The sequence below is a fragment of the Cavia porcellus genome, unplaced genomic scaffold, assembly GCF_034190915.1.
Source record: "Cavia porcellus strain 051 isolate PalLab524CR breed Dunkin Hartley unplaced genomic scaffold, mCavPor4.1 scaffold_14, whole genome shotgun sequence".
Taxonomy (NCBI): Eukaryota; Metazoa; Chordata; class Mammalia; order Rodentia; family Caviidae; genus Cavia; species Cavia porcellus.
In genome coordinates, this window is record NW_026947497.1 from 67141059 (window position 1) to 67155243 (window position 14185).

Genomic DNA, 14185 nt, shown 5'->3' on the forward strand with positions numbered 1-14185 from the left:
GTTCCTGCCGCTTTCTGAAACAGTTCTGAAGGTCTGCTCTCTTGAGTGTTTTTATGAATGTGTTAAAAATATACATAGTGATTGTTTCTGGCTGTTGCCAGCAGGCTTGTAAAAACATGGCGCTGTGTCCTCATCCTCTGTATTCACAGGATCTCTCACCACGTGACTTTGGACTCTTTTCTAGGTTAAAATGGCCTTGAAAGATAAATGTTTTAAATCAATTCAGGACACTGAGGCAGCCAACACAGCATAGCTAACATGGTTTATTCATTCACTTGGTGGATATTTAGGTTGTTTTCATTTGTGGACCATTATAAGTGACGCAGCTAGAGTGTTTGCACCTTAGTCAGCCTTTCTGCTGTGGAGGTAAAATGCAAAGGAGAAAAGTTTTAATTTGACTCACAGCTTAGGAGGTTTCAATCTATAGCCAACTGGCCTCGAGGGGCAGTGGCATGGTGGCAGGACACTGCAGAGGAGAGCTGCTCGCCCTTGGGGAAGCCAGGAAGCAGCGATCAGGGAGATGATTGTACCTCGGAGGGCACGCCCCTAGCAAGGCATTCCTCTAGCCACCTCACCTCCGCAGAGCACACTTAGCTGTGGGCTGACTCATCAATGGGATAATGCCCCATGAAGTTGGTGCTACCATAACCATGTAAATGTCTTCATATAGGTGAATACCTGAGAGTAGAAAGCTGAGTCATACATACGGCAAGTGTACGTGTCACACACTAAGAAACACAGGCTGTGTTTCAGCCGCTCTCGTATGTGAGAAGATAAGACAACAAGCTTCTTGAGAAGATCCACTGGAGTCCGGCATGGTGGCATTTGCCATAATCCTAGCTACTCGGATGGCCATGGCAGGCAGATCCCAAGTCAGAGTCAGCCTGGGCACTTTAGCAAGACTGCTTCTCAAAATAGAAATAGGACTGGGGATGTAGCTCAGCGGCAGAGTGCATGGTAGGCCCTGGGTTCAGTCCCAGAATCACAAAAGACAAACACAAAAGACTTACTGGGACAGCTATCTTCTCTTGCATCGCACCTCCAGCATTTAGCTTGCTCTTTCACTGTGCCCTAGAGCACCTCAGGCCTAGGAGACAATGATCTTTCTTCTGGAACTCTTGTGAGATTATGATGTTTTTAAAATCCAAGGCCAGATTAAGACCTTTGTGGTCCCAAACATTGAGAAATATCTCTTGCCTGAATATTAAGTCAAAATTATTAAACAATGCTAAGTGCATAATATAAATAATAAAGCTCAATCAATTCTCATTTTCTCTGAAATAACAATTTGGATTCACTTCATGAAACATGTTCCAGCAAATTGGGTTTTCACTTGCCTGTTGCTGTTCTTACACTATTACAGATGGGGCTGCCAGGCACCCCGGTACTTCCTCGTGATCTATGGTCGTACTCTTAAAATAGGCTTCTTTAGTAGTTACTGTTCCGTGTTTTCAGTCGGGGTCTCACTGCATTGCTCAGGTTGGCCTCAAACTTACAATTGTCATGGCTCAGTGGCCTCAGTGGCTAGAATTACGGGTGTGCACCACCACGCCGACAGCGGAACTTTTTAAATGGATGGTTATATGTATTTCATCATATCTAATTGTTTGTGTCTGGATTCCTCTAGTGTGAGTCCCATTTAAATGCCCTCTTTTCCTTACATACGCTGTCATAGTAAGGGAATTGGCTTGTTGTTGTTTTGAGACAGGGTCTCTCTGTGTAGCTGAGGCTGGCCTCAACTCACAGTGATCCTCTTGCCTCAGCCTCCTGAGGGCTAGGATGACAGGTGTGCACTACCACACCCAGCTAGAGAATAGGTTCTGGAGTCGGTTCCTTTTTTTTTAAAAAACTGGCTTTGCGACTGAGCTTTCCTTTGCCTCACATTCTTCATTGTAAAGTGGGATTAAAGATCTACCTTAAATCGTTGTATGAATTTAATGAAACATTTATGTGGGGCTCTCAGCACTATGCCTAACACACAGCACAAGCTGATAACTTATGTCTTTATGTACAGTGCTTGTCATTGATGAAAGGGTGTAATGGCACAGAAAATTCAAATTAGTAAATGATAAAATAATTTTTCACTTGGAACAAAAGGTTTTTTGGCAGATTCTTCATCATTTTATTTATATCTTGCTTAGGTTTAAATTCCTTCAGTATATGTAGACTAATCCTAAAAAGGAGGAAGATCTAAAAATAGATATTTAGACAAGGAAAATTGGGAATTGACTTTAAAGTAAAATCAGGAAAAGAAAAGATCACAGAAAAAATAGGTCTTTATAATCTTTGAATCGACATAAAATAGTTTAAGAGAAACAAAGTTACGATCTGTCATCCTCAGAAGGAAACTAGCCAATGAGAAAATGCATGCAGTTTAGAGAAATAAAAGATAAGTTAGTTACATCTTTATGAGGTGACTGAGAAGGTTGCTGACATTGGGTACCATGTTGACTACGCCACACCGATGATTACATCCATTTTGCAATGAGACATGGAAGAGCTAAATAATTTTACCAAAACCCTGAATTAATTTAGATGAACGTTAAAAAATGTTTTTGTAAATAAAGGCCATTGACTTCAAAACGTCAGTAGGAATATCTGGGCACAACAGCGTGTGCCTGTAGTCCTAAGTACTTGGGAGGCTGAGACAGGAGGATCTCTTGAGCCCAATAGTGGAGACCAACCTAGATAACATAGAGTCTATTTTTTAAAAATCTAAGTTAAAAGTGTTGGGGCTTAAGAATGTTGAACATTGATGATGACAAAGACAATGATAAAGTATAAACAATAAGTGAGAATTAAAAGACAGAATTTGAAAGTTAACCTATAAAAGTACTGAAATTGTTAGCATCAGGACAGGAACTCAAAAAAGTACATGGAACCTGAGTTTAATCTAGCTTTGTTGAGTGTGACAGAAGAAAGGTAATGACATTGTGTTAATAAGGATCCTTGGATGCAGGTGACAGAAACCTGTATCCACTGGCTTAAGTTTAACACAGGAAAGGAGAGGGGATCAGCAGGCCTCTGAAACCAAGAGCCCCGCTGGGTCACTGTCTTGAGACCAGCTGCTTTTCATCCTCTTGTCCTCTGCCTCTGCCCTATATGTGGACAAAGATGACCTCTGTCTGTTACCTTGTCCTTATAGCTGGTGTCCTGGTAAACACATACTCATTCATGCCCCGGCAGCCATAGCAGGCATCTTCGGCAGATCCAGTGATGCTCCCTGGATGACGTGGGCCAGGACTCCATCCTTCATTTAACCTCTGAGGCCGAGGAGATGAGTTGGGCAGCTGCATGCCACAGGCTCCCTTTTTGAGCCAAAGCTTCTGGCGATGTGCTCCATCTGAACTGCACAGCCTCAGAGTAGGGGCAGAAGCAGCTCCTTCAAATGGAGACGATGGAGAAAGAAACTCGCAAACTAGGTGTACGCCACTCTCACGCCTCTCTCCTCTGTTACGTTGCCTGCACTCTGAAGCAAAGTGGAGATGACAACTTGTGTTTAGCTAAAGGGGAGAAGTTAAAATAGCATCAGAATAGAAGTTAGATGGCTAAGCGTGGTTTTTTTTTTCATGAGCTCCCAGAAAATAGTTTCTGTCTTCTTATCCTCCTCTCACTCTGTCGTCCCCTATGGATAAAAGCCACTGCCTCGTGTATGCTAAGCACATGATGTACCATTGAGCTACACTGCAGTCCCCAAAGCAGTATGAATTGTACATGAATGAGTAATATATGTAAAGATTTCTTTTGTGAACCAGGCAGCCTGTAATCCCAACACTTGGGAGGCTGAGGCAGGAGAATCACTGTGAATTGGAGGGCAGCCTCGGCTACATAGTGAGTAATGTGAATTTGAGGCCAATCTAGGATGCATAGTGAATTGAGGGCAGCCTGAATTACACACCAACAAGGCCCCCCTCTCTCTCAGAAAAATTCCCTTTGCTCTCTCAATATGTAAAATGTCTTTATAAACTCATATTAGTCCTACAAAAGTTTGATGTATGGCTCTTACTATAGTTGGTATGTTATAAGATAGTGTATTTTGAGGATGTTGATTTTTTTATTAATTGAGAAATCTATTTGCTTTTGATTTGCCTTAGAGCACTTACATTATAGATCAGTGTCTTAGTTACTTTTCTCTCACTTAGTTACAAAATGAAGGAAGGAAAGGTTTATTTAGCTCACAGTTTCTGGAGGTTTCAGTCCATAATCAGCTGGCTCCAAAGCAGGGTGGCATGGCACTGGGGCAGCACTTCAAAATATCAGAAGACAGCAAAAGGAACAAGAGCAAAATGGGGAGAACAAGCCTTTTTTCCTCCCATGTACTGTAAGCACTCACACAATCTCGGTGCCCTCCTCTTACACAGGCTGAAGATGTTTACAAGTGAAGACCCTGGGCTCCTGCCGAGTTAAACTTCTAAACTCAAGTTGGCACTATGAATCAACCATTATAATCCACCCCTTGTCAACCAGACACATTTCTTCAAGGAGGTTTCCAGATACAAAGACATGCATATTTTTATCATTTCACAGCTTGAACATTATAAAACATAAATTTAACATCCTTAAGAACCATTTTTAAGGGGCTGGGGATTTAGCTCAGCGGCATAAACACCTGCCTTGGAAGCAGGTAGTCGTGAGTTCGATCCCTGGTACCGGGAAAAAAAAATTTTTTTTTAAGTCTGTCAACATTATATTACATTAGAACCATAACATTTCACCCTTGGCCCCCCAAAGACCCATGCAGGTCCCTTTATGCAAAAGGCAGTTAGTTCATCTGCAAGAGTTGCCACAGTTCTAACAATTTCAATATTGCTGAAATGTCCAGATCCCATCTCCTCTAAGATATAAGGCAAACTCTTAGCTTGAGCCCAGCTGTGAGCCCCTATATGAAAAATTAAACACTTTCAACATTCAATGGCACAAGGTAAACATTTTTACTCCAAAAGTTACAAACAAAGGAATACAAAGGACTGGGACCAAAGCAAGTTCAAAATCCAGCAGGGCAAACAATAAGTCCTGTTTTTCCATGTGCACCATTTGAGACAATCTATGGCAAATCGTGAGCTCCAAAGTACTTGAGTGGCTCCACCCCTGCAGCATTTCTGATGATTATAGTTCTCTCTTAGGCCGGCTGTGCTTCCTCCTTTTAGCTTTCATTAGACAATCCATGTTCCTGGATTTTTTAAACTTCTGGAGTCTCCATTGCATCTTGGCTTCACACTCACCACTTCAACACACTGCCCTCTCAGGGGCACAATGTCTGGCCCCCCAGGCCTGCTGAAATTGAGGTGGAAGCCTTTTTAATCCCATAACTCATGTATTCTGAATGCAGCCAAGACCATTGCCACATGGATAGTGCCGAGGGTCTGCTACCAGCTGGAGCAGCACCCAGGCTTTCCTCTCTCTTGGCTTGTAGGGATCAAGTGCCTGGATTTCTGGGCACTCTGAATTCAATTCTGAGGCACAAATTGTCTATGCTGCTGGCATCTGGACCATGGTGCAGCCACCACCATTATGGAACATAATACTCTGTGGCTTTCTCCTCAGAGCAGTCTTTCACTTTTGAAGTTTTGAGGCTGCAGAGGTTAGAGACATGCTGCTTTTTGTGATGCCCTCAGGTCATCTCAGCAATCAAGATTTCTTTTGCTCCATCTTTGCAGACCACAGCTTTACGGGAGTTTCTCTTCTGGAAACTTCCAACATTTGGGCTCTTTGCTCTTGATTATTCTCAACATAGATCTGGCTATAAGCCCCCAACAATAGTCATGCTACAGCCTCAACATTTGACTGCCTTGAAGTTTCTTCTGCCAGATCAATTAGTCTACCACCTGTAATCTTAGTCTCAGGCAAAGTCTTTAGATATGAACAAAATACAGAATTGCTTTCTGCCAAGCTACAACATACATTATCTGGAGTCCAGTATCCAAGGCAGGCCTTTCCAGCAGAAACCTCCTGCGCCTGGTCTTTACCGGCAGGATTTCTATCAGCCTTCTGGCCTTCTGAGTTCTGACCAGAATCTCCCATGCAGAACAGCCTAAGGGGTTCCAACACCTTTCCAAACTCTTCCCACAAGCCACTGCCAAAGGCTCTTGAACCACATGGTCAGGTACAGTCAGAATGATCCCGCTTCTCTGGTATCAAATTCTGTATTGTTTACTTTTCTCTTGTTGCTGAGACAGAATATCCAACACCCAAACTTAAGAAAGGAAAGATTTATTTAGCTCACTGTTTGTGGAATTTCAGTCCATAATCAGTTGGCTCCAAGGCGGGTGGCATGACACAAGGGCAGCGCTTCAGAGCAGCAGAAGACATCAAAAGCAACAAGAGCAAAACGGGAGAACAAGCCTCTTTTCCTCCCTGATACTGTAAGCAGGCCCCATGGGTGATTGGGAGTATAGCACTCACACAGTCTCTGTGCCCTCCTCAGCACAGGCTGAGGGTGTTTACAAGTGAGAACCCAGACTTCTAAACTTCTCAAGTTGACATAATTTACAACTATTATAATCAGAGAATTATTACATTCCTCATTTGTAGTCACCTTTTGACAGGGATAATCATTAAAACTTTATTTAAGCTGTTAAGATTTATTCTAAATAGCATATACAATCACAAGAAATACTGCTTTTGTCCAGCTGACTGGATGTTTATTATTCTTAGAAAAAAATTGAACAGCTCAAATCCAGATAACTCATGACATTTTTCTAACTTTGCCATAATTATGTGTAGTTTGAGAGAGAGAGAGAAAGAGAGAGAGTGTGTGTGTTACTAGGGATTGAACCCAGGTTTTTGCACATGGTGGGCAAGCACTCTCCACTGACCTACACTTCATTACTTGCTACCACTTTTTTAAAGGTTTTGAGACAGGGTTTCGGTTACTCAAGCTGGTCTTGAACTTGCAGTCTTGCTACTAAGCCTTCCAAATAGCTGGAATTACAGGTATGGGCTACTGCACCTGATTAGGGTTTTCTTCTGCCATAATGATGATTGTAGAATTTCCCAGCATGAGACTTTTATCTTTTAAAAAGTTTATAGCTATGTAATATAAATCTTTATGCATATTGTACCTTTTAAAAATTTTGAGACGTTTATCATGAAGAAAACATATATATTTATATATAAATGAAGTTAACAAAAGAGAAATCAAACTCAGTACAAGGAAGAGAAAATAAAAATGTTAATAACAAGACAAAAGCATATACCAAGAACATAAGGTTGGCTCTGCGCTTCCAGAAGCAGGGCTAAAAAAAACCAAAAAATTGAATTTAGTGGATTACAGTGTTGTCATCTACAAAGCAGACACCTAATAATTCTTCAAAAATAGAAAATTTCCCTCTGGTACAAAACTGTAGCACAGATCCTTCATGTGAATTTCTTACATAGGGACATCACACAAGATAATGAACATCACAGAAGCAATGTGGCTCTACCTTATGAAAAATCAAACTCAGTGTCAGTGATTCTGCGAAGGGTTATTAGGCTACTGATGTTTAGATAGCGTGTAACTTTCTGATTCTCTTCCCTTAACACAAGGATAGATCTTGACGATATTTAGAAAATGTTTTTCCTTAGATGTTTCTTAAAAACCACACTCAGATAATCATTGAATCAGAGTTGGACTGGAAAAGCTGAATAGTCAGCTGAGATCTTTGAATACTGGAATTCACCTGCTTGACTAAGGAAGGATTCATAGGCTTTGGAATAGAAACAGGGCAGTTGGGGTTAACGTTCTGGTGTGGATGTGGGGAATTCTCACTAGTGTCCTCAGCTAGTACACACTGTTTTCCATGTTAGTTGATATCATTGTACGCAATCTGTGTCTTAAGGCAGAAAACATTATGTAGCTGCGAGAACAGATGAACTAGATTCCTAATCAGCTAGTTTAACCATCTCAGGGATTTTCCTCTCTCTGTTTAACAGAGTACAATATTCTCCAATCTCCTGACAAAAATTGATTTGAATCAGATTTTCTTTGGAAGAAGTGTTACCGACAGATATTTATTAAATTTCCTGAAAAGATCTGTTCAAGTTTTACTAAAAGCAAAATAAAATTTTTGTAATATTGCCTATCATTATGATTCCTGAATCCACAGCAATTGAAATTTTCCTTATTAAGGAAGTAGATGGACCCATGGTCTTTGGATAACAACAACAAATACAAACAGCTACTGGTATTATTGATTAATTAATTCTATCTTCCAATGCTGCACCAAGCTACTTGTGTTATCTTATTTAATTGTCATATAATAGTTTAGCCTATTATTATCCCTACTTTTCTCAAGAGAAAACCGACACCCAGGTGTACCTGGACCTACATAGCTAGTCAGTGGCAGAGACAGTGTGACCCCAAGTCTCCTACCAGCTTTTACTTCTACATGCTGACATCTGTGTAGGAAATGTGTCTCATGCTAAAGTCACTATAGTTTCTTTTTCTTGGTTTCCAACCATAAGTTGCAACTGAATCATAATACTTTGGACCTCACTTAGATTCAAGTGTGGTGGGGGGCAGTACTGAGGATTAAACCCAGGCCTTTCTGCAAGTGCTTTGCCCCAAGCCACACTCCCAGGCCTGATTCTGACTTATATGTGTCATTTTTGTTTTTAAAAAACTGTAACTTTTCTTAAAACACAAACACTGTAATAGCTCTTGTGTGTGTGCATGCATGTGTGTGTGTGTACATAGGTAAGTACATACGTATGTGGGTACTGGGGATTGAACCTAGAAACTTCCCACTGAGCTGTGTTCTTAGCCCTTTGTAGTTTTTATTTTGAGACAGGGTCACCCTAAGTCACTAGGTTGCCCAGGCTGGGGCTCGAACTTTCTGCCTTCCTGTGTCAGCCTCTCCGAGTGCTGAGATTATAGGCATTTGCCACTGTGCCCAGCAACTCATATTCCTATAGCAGAATAATTATATCTGAATTTCTATACTTACATTTTTATCTAGTAATGAGTTTTTAAGTATCTTCTTGGATAAGGAGACCAGAATCATCTGCCAGCCTTTATTGACATTTGAAGAGCTTTATTTGGTTCTTAAAAACGCTTATCTTGATCATGGTTTTGTAGTCCTCTGCACATAGCACACACCCCCCCCCCCCATGCTGAAATAAAAACCACTTACGATGGTGGGACTTTACTTGCTATTTCTAGAGCTGCACTGTTCCAAGTGATAGCCAGCAGCCACATGTGACTATTTTTCAGTTTAATTAAGTGAAGAATTCAGTTCCTCAGGTGTACTAGGCAGCTGTCAGATGCTCGATAGTCCAATGTGGCTATGGCTTTACTGCAGGTTATGAACATCTCCATCACCTCAGGAGGTCCCCTTGGGAAGTGCTGCTCCAGGGTGTACATTTCTCACGTCCTATTCCCTATCTTCCTTTGACCCCAAAACAACAATGGCTGCCTTCCAGAGTGACTTGCATGACTTTCATTATCTTCCTAGTGATTTCCTGTGATATTTGACAGCAAGGTATTTCTGTGGCCCAGAGAAGAGTGCTAACCCAGGACAGGTTCATCTCACTCACACAGCAAGTCTGCAGAGCCAGCTGGTTTTTATTTGCCACCAGTGAGGTGATTGTTCCTGGAAGCACTTATAGACCTTGTTTTGTGAACTGCTCGAGAGACTGTCCCCATCCCTGGTGGGCTGCTGGTAATGATGTTGCTATTGAATCTTAAAATAAATGTGTTAGCTGGGGACATAGCTCACAGCACAGTGCCTGCCTGGTAAGTGCAAGGTCCTTTTCGATTTCCAGTACAAAAAAGCAAGCAAACAAACAAACAACAACAAAAAAAACCCCCAAATATGTTAGCTTCTATACCATGGGGGCAAACCTATGGCACATGTGTTACTCATTTCTCTTTTAAGACAAAAGATATTAATGTATGAGTCATTTGTCTAAAGTCTCAGTGTTCAGGTTTAATTGCAGGGTTGGTCCTTAGCAATAAATAAGTGGATTTTAGTTTGCAGTTTGGGCTTATCTCTGAAAGGGTCAGCATCACTGTTCTAGAGCATATTTGGCTTTTTGAAAACATGCTTTCTTGGGGGATGACTGACTCACAAAAAGCTGTCTACATTTAAATGCACACAACCTAATGTGCTTGATGGTCACCTATTGACACAGTTCATAGCAAAGCTATGCAGACTAATGAGTCCTATTCATCCATAGGACTTGAGGAGAAAAAAATGTTTATAAATCTGATTCTTTTAGTATATCTCACTTGGCTTCAGTCGTTATTAAAAGAACTAGAAATGCACATTCTTCATCTCCTTTCTGCTTATTAATTCTAAAATAATCTTGGTGTATTAAACATACTGATACAGACCTATATGGTATGCTCAAGCCTACTGGGAATGTACTAATACTACAGTGCATTCCCAGCAAGCCTGAGCATGCCATATAAGTGTGTACCATATTTTTGAGTATACCATGTTGGCCTTGAGCATACCTATCTTATATGGGTAAATCTTTGGTCCATCTTTTCTTTAGTGATGTTCCCTAGTAACAGTGGAGATGTGTTGACTGTTTGCCAGCGATAATCTGTTACTCAAGTATATCATAGAATATTATACTAGATGCCTTTGCTGTGTGTAAAATAATCCTAGGGAGTTTTCCCTTTTCAGATGAGTGAAGTAACTATGCAATACTTCCTAGTGATCAGATTTGGGCCCTCCTGAGCATATAGAACTCTTTCTTGGCTGTGCACATAATCTCTTGGATAGGACAGATTGCCATTGAGTATTCTTGGTCATACAGCTTTTTTGCTGCTAATAACACTCCTTCCTGAAAGTAAAATTTGCCCAAAGATTTCATATGAGCCCTTTTGGTGTCTTCATATTAGAAACTGAGTAGGCCAATGAGGGAACATCACTCCTTGTTTAAGTATAGCAGTGAATTTCTCTCCTACACTTACTTTAGCACATCACATTAGATTCATACAAAACATTCAGACTTATATAATATTGTCTGAAGTCGTTGCATTTCTGTAGTCACTAAGTTATTATTCCTGTGCAGCCTTTCCTTACTATTTTGGTTTTACAAGTCATTTTCTGGAGTGTGTCTCTGTGTCCCAGTCACCAGTTTTAGAAACCATTTTCTTGACTTTGATATTTTATTCTTTTGAAAACCACATCAGGCATATTCCTGAACAGCAAGAAAAGGATTAAAGAAAATAGCTCTAACAAATGAAAAGATAGGGGCTGGGGATTTAGCTCAGTGGCATAAGTGCCTGCCTTGTAAGCAGGCAGTCGTGAGTTCGATCCCAGGAACCGATAAAAAGGAAGAAGACCAAAAAAAAGAAAGAAAGAAAAGATAAGGTTTTCTTCTGTATACGTTTTTGGTAACATTGATCTCACCAAAATTCTATTTCGGTTCTTTCATTCAACAGCAATAATAATGTTTTCATGACCATCACAGCTACACACGCGCGCGCGCGCGCGCACACACACACACACACACGCACTCTTCTCAGGCTGCCAGTCTGTGTTAAGACAGTGGCAGACGCCTGATTGGCAGGCTCTGTTTATTCTGTGACCAGATTCCCTCTAAAGGAAGGCTGGCCATGACGGCCTGGATCCTATTGGCTGGGGATTCTCTGAGCCCGCCCCCACCATCTTTTTTTTTTTTTTTTTCTTCATGCCACACATCACAGCGAGGTCTGCGCGGAATCCTAAACCAGCCCAATTTCCATCCATTCATGAATCTGTGACGTCAGCAGGCCTCGGGCTCCTCGGGCGGTGGGCTGGGGGACCGTATGGGTAGGATCCCCCTCCCGCCCATCCTTCTAATTCTGCAAGTCCCTTTAACCTTCCGTCTTTCTAAAGCAAGAAAATGGAACAGCATGTGTAGGAATTCTTCATTGTCGTGAGTACTGCACTCTTATTTTTCCGTTTCACCATCGTGTATCTCCTAAGGACCGCTGGAGACTGTTTTTGTGATTTGGGGTGATTAGAAAACTGATATTATTGAGGGAGACAGAGAGAGCGTGTGAGAGAGACCGAGGCGGAGAGAAACCCGAAACCCCGTTACAGCTCCAGCCTCTGAAACTGACAGCTGGTTTTCCTCTGCCTGTCCGCCGCCGGCTAGACGGGGACATTTTTCATTTACGGTTCTGCACGTTACCTGTGGGTGCCGGCTTGGCTTTCCTTAAGGGAGATTCGCTTCTCCTGGAGACGATGCGGATCGTGTTCGAGGGGAAGTGGAGAGGACCGGCCCCGGCCGGGGAAGCGGGGCGGCAAGACGGAGCAGGTTCCATCCTGTCGAGCGCCTTCCTCCCGCTGCCGTCCTTCCCATGGCTTCTCACCCTTCACCTTGCCTTTGTTTCATAACAGTCAATCTCGTGCAATTGCAGTTTGAGACAGAAGCATACTTCTTATTTGAAAAGCTTTGTAATCTGTCAAAACCCTTCACGATGGGAGCTCTAGGGGGTGCATTTGTACGGATTCATAGCTCTTTATTTATATTGCCAAAACCCTAAAAATCGGTCCCAGAGGCACAGAAGGAATGACTCGTAACTGCTAATTTTGAAAATAGCCCCTAATAAAGTGATTTCTTGCTGTGTTCTAAAACAATTGTGTAGAAAGACACGGGTATTTTTCAAAGATGAACTTTCTGGAAAATAGTTTATTCCACTCTGTTTGGGAAATAATGAAGTTCTGATATGGTCCTTGTGCAGAGTTGGTCTCTTCGTTCGCTTGTAGTTTTAATGAAATGCATGTGTGATTCAATTTGTTTTCCAAAACTGCGATTTATTCTGGTGGAAGTTGTGATTAAAGAAGAAGGATTAACGTTTTGACATGTTCTGCCTCTGGGGCAGCTCTTAACCCAAATAATCTAGTAGCATTTTTCAGCTACCTCACTTTGAGCAATTTATATGCTAGTCTGCAGCTTTTCTTTCTATGGAGAAAGCAAAATGTCTATTATTTCTTCTCATCCAGCCTTATCATGTTTTACCTTGCATAATCAATACTTAGTTTTGATATTTTTAGGTTATAATCTTTTCTCATGAAGCAAGGCATCTAAATTAGCGCTCCGAGAGCTTTTGAATTATTCTTCTTCAGGCATCTTCTAAGTATGAACTAATGTAATTTTAAAATTACCATATGTAAGGATGGAACATTCTCTTTTGTTTCTCAGGTTGACATTGCCTTCCTCACATTGGTTTTCTGAGTGCATTTGAACTCACAAGAGTTCAAGAGAAGAACATCTGTGCCTAATTCCAAACCATATCTAGGCTCAAAGAATTGTGATTTTATATTTTATTTTTATTTTTTGCTGGGTTCCACAAATGAGATATTTTAGACACAATTTTGTATGCTTGTAAGCATGTTTACTCATTTCTGCATTTTCCTTTTTTGTGTACTTTCTGTGACTGTTCAAAGTAGCAGCTTCAAAGTTATATTATTGGAGTTTACATAATCTAAAGGCCAACTTATTGACATTTTTAAAGAATTATGTTATCTAATCAGACTCATCTTGAGACATAGTTCATCAGATCGTATCTTTTATGTACATTTTGCCAAAAAGAGAACTTTATTTCCATGAAAGAAATATGATCTTTTCTTGGATTTATTAAACAAAACTATCCCTTTAAGGCTCAGAATGAATGTAAAATCCTCCTTTATCCCCACTCCTAGTGACTGTGTCCCAAATTATATTTATTTTCATGTAGTGTACTTGGAAAAAAACAATAACTCTTAATTGTGTAATATCAAACAATAAAATCCTGTGTATTAGTGACTGTCAATAGATGGCTTTCTGTTTAAGAACTGAAGCTACTCCAGAAGTAGGCATTAATCTATTTAAGTAAACAAAGTCAGTCAAGCCAAAGCCATGTCCTGGAGAACTGTGAAAGGAATAGTTCCTAAGGGCCAGAGGCCACATCCACTGCATCACGACAGGGTGGCCAGACAGAACCGGTCAGTTTGGTTTGTGCTGTCCGCCTGCTCGCTCTCTGTGTTCTACCGTTGAATTAATTGCTGGGGCAGTTCGAATGAATCAAGAGAGCCACGGCGACCAATTCTGGTAATTTTGATGAAAATAAAGACCATCCCCAAGAACACTCTGATGCTTTAAAAAAAAAAAAAATCATTCAAAGGCTGTCACACTCCTGCTCCATGTCACTTGTTACTCTATAAAATGCACAGATGCAGTCTTGACTCTCAAGAACTGAAAAAGTTAAATTCCCAGGAATAAG

At 41.0% G+C, this 14185-nt stretch overlaps 1 protein-coding gene across 5 annotated transcripts in view; it reads left to right on the top strand.

Annotated features, from left to right (window-relative positions):
- Map3k13 (mitogen-activated protein kinase kinase kinase 13) overlaps nucleotides 1-14185 on the top strand; it is a 156380-nt gene that overhangs the window by 57933 nt on the left and 84262 nt on the right. Inside the window, exon 1 of one of the 5 annotated variants that reach the window (XM_003477067.5) lies at nucleotides 11616-11853. The exons of the other annotated variants lie outside the window; for them this stretch is intronic. The gene's annotated coding sequence lies outside the window, so the exon portion shown is untranslated. Of the gene's footprint in view, nucleotides 1-11615; nucleotides 11854-14185 lie in introns of those variants that run through there. 5 annotated transcript variants of the gene reach the window in all.